This window comes from Mauremys mutica, chromosome 7 (assembly GCF_020497125.1).
Source record: "Mauremys mutica isolate MM-2020 ecotype Southern chromosome 7, ASM2049712v1, whole genome shotgun sequence".
In the NCBI taxonomy this organism is placed as follows: Eukaryota; Metazoa; Chordata; order Testudines; family Geoemydidae; genus Mauremys; species Mauremys mutica.
This window is the reverse complement of record NC_059078.1, coordinates 57,303,049-57,306,364: the sequence shown is the minus strand read 5'-3', so window position 1 is coordinate 57,306,364 and position 3,316 is coordinate 57,303,049.

Sequence of the window (3,316 nt, the reverse complement as noted above, 5' to 3'; positions counted from 1 at the left end):
GGCACAGAGGGGCCGCGTGCCAGCCCTACCCCGGCTCGCCAGCCAATGCACTGCGGGCCCCGCCGGCCCTCGCAGCTCTGCCCGGCGCCGCGGGAGGAGGGGAGCTTGCTAAAGCCACCTCCTCCTGGGGAGGGGCGCCAGGCGCTGCTGCGGGGTCCGCCCGCTCGTGGTTCGGAGGTGCACAGCGTGCTGGCATTTGCAGGGGAGCCTGGTGAAACCTGCCCACAGCTGTGAACTGCCCAATAGTTGGGGGGAGGGGACGCTAGACCCTGTGTCACCACTAAAGCCTGTGGCTGGGATTCCCAAAAGGGATGGGAGGAATCAGGCACCCAAATACCATTAACCACCAATAGGGTTTGGTTCCCTAATTCCCTAAGCCCCTTTAAAACAATCCAGTCTTTGCCTCTCTGTGCAGAAACTGCTGCCACACACGCCTATCTCCAAAAATGGATCCACCCCAGATACCTACAGCTCCTGCCGCACTGGATGGCTGGGGCTGGACTGCCTCCTCCCAGTGAAATCAATGCAAGATCCATATGGAGGCAGCACTGGGAGCCACAAGCATCTGTACTAATGGGTGATGGTTGCATGGGATCAGTGGTGGGGCCCCGCTGCTGGGAGAGGAGAGTATTGGCCATTATGGGCTATCCTGGCCTGGTCACAGTATTAGTCATTCCCCTTTTTGTACTCAATGGTCTCTTAGTGCATGAGTCTGTGGCTTCAGCCCCCTTCCTAGGGGACAGGTGCCCATGCTGCAATGAGCACCAGCCAAAGCAAGTGCCATGGGCTGTGAAGAATGACCTGCCCTGTTACCTGCTGGAGGAAATCCCTGTGGGGCAGGCACATCCCAGGCTGCCAGTTCTGCTGACAGGTGCTTTCCCTCTGGAATCCAGCACCTTCTGGTGCTCATGCTGTTGTGATATGCCTCTGACTCCATCCACTCTCTGGATGCGTGCCCCAAGCCTTCTCATTTGTCCCCTATGCTGGTCCATTTTGGCTCCTCCCCTTTCCTGTGGAGGCAGCCAATCTCATATCTGGGTGGACCCCACTGGAGATCAGACTAGGCCAGCATAGGGTGACCAGATGTCCCGATTTTATAGGGACAGTCCCAATTTTTGGGTCTTTTTCTTATATAGGCTCCTATTACCCTCCCACCCCCTGTCCCGATTTTTCACACTTGCTGTCTGGTCCCCCTAGGCCAGCACTGTCCACTGCTGGTTCCCTTGTTGTTCCTCTGACCCCAGTCCTGGCCTTGCACTGTCAATTTGCCCCCAGTAATCAGCTTACCCTGGCTGCTTCATGGCAGTTCCCCTCTCCTGAGGGGGTGGCTATTGGCACTTCTGTGGTGGGAGCCCCCCGCCTTCCACCAAGCCCCCCGCCTTCCAATATCCCCCATCGCCATAAAGGTGGAGAATGCAACTCGTCTACTCAGCCCAGATTTATGGGGAGGAGGCTGGATTCTGCCCTCACTGTGATGTGCTCATTGTGTGGCACCAGGGTAGGGTGACACAATAAAAATTCCTCCAGCCCCATGAAATCTGTGCAGTTACTGTGGTGTGTCCTATACTCGCTCCATTAGGTAGAGGCTCAGTTGAAGACTGAATTTCCACTGTGGATTCCTTGGCAGTTCCCTTGCATTTTGTCCATGGCAAACCCATTAACTTGACTGCTTGGATTACATTGGTGCTGGTTTTCACAGACTGTGCCCTGCCGAAAGGACATCAGGGCAGAACCTTTAACAAGCATGGGCGTGTTTGCTAGCAACTTCTTTCAAATGCGGTTGTGTTCTGCAGCTTAAATATTCCTTTCCCTGGTGGGAGGAAATCGGGGGAGATTTCAGCGTTACAATGGACTGCTAGGCACACAGGAATTGGGGGCCCTAAATCCCATTTGTACCTTTGAAAATCTCCCCCTCTGGCAATATTTTAAAGCTCTAGTAGTATTAATACAGGAATCAACTTGAGGGAAGAGAGTGAACTGCTGATTTGGCACTGTGGGGAGGGATTCTATTGTTCGGGAAAGGAATTTGGACAGAGAATTTAATAACCTTAACCTGGAGGGAGAGCCGGCAATCTGAGTTCAACACGTTGACGAATCCATGCAGAGTGATCGTTATTACCAAATTGCTAATCCAAGGCTTTGAAATTTACCATCACAGCCTCTTGTTTCATCTCAAGTGGAAGGGAATGCGTGCAGTGTCCTGTTCTGACACATGGGTATATGCTGCAAAGCCTGGACAAAAGAAGCATCAGATTATCAGACAGGTGTTGCCAGGTCTCTTCCACTTCAAACCTTGTTTGGAGACTGGCATGCATAGCCCCATGGCTGAAGAACGGAAGCCCTCTGATAGCTCAGAGCAGCCTTGTGGCACATGGGCCTGGTTGTCATGTACAAGGGGGAGAACAATGAAAAACCTCAAAAATGAGATGAAACTGCACCCCTCCCACACAGTCTATACTAATGGCCCTCCCACAGAGCCAGATTTTTCAGAAGAGCTCAACATGTTTGAAAATCTGACAGCATTCCTGAGCTCTTTGGGAAATTTGGCCCATCATGTGTATTGAGGAGCCACATCTGGTAGTTAACAGGGGCTACAAGAATGACAGCAGAGATCATAGTTAGAAGGGACCTCAGAAGGTCATTTAATCCAACCCCCAGACAGATTTTTGCCCCAGATCCCTAAAGGGCCCCCCTCAAGGGTTGAACTCACAATCTTGGGTTTAGTAGGCCAATGCTCAAACCACTGAGCTATCCCTCCCCCACTTCTAGAGAAGCCGGACAGTGCTGTCTAATGATGGCCCAGCCCTACTACAGTTTCCAAGACAACTGAAGTGATGGAGGGGGGAGTCTATAGACCTGTATTAAATGGGGCTGTCCCTGCCCTGACCAGTTTCTGCCCAGCTGTGGGAGGAGAGGGGACAGGACCACTCTCCAGTGATGCTCTATCACAGAAGGAAAATTCCTCCTCTCTCCCCTGCAGCATGGGGTTATTGAAGTCCTGTGCCACGCTCAGCCATGCCCAGAGCTGAGCTCCTGGCATCGTGTGTTTTGCTGCATGCATATCAGTCAGCTGCTGCAGTGTTTTGGTGAGAGGCTCCGAGTGGAATTTAAACTGAAGTAACCCCTAGTGGAAGGGACGGCTAGCGTCCCGCTTCCAGGGGTGTGACTGCACAGTACGTGCTTAGGGGTGAGTGCCCTCAAACCAGCTTATTCACTAGATTTAAAAAGACAGGTTCCCTCCCCCTCAGGAGGAAATATCTGCAGGAACAGTAATCTCTGAAGGCTCTAAACCGCCCAGCCCTTTGTAGTCAGGCAG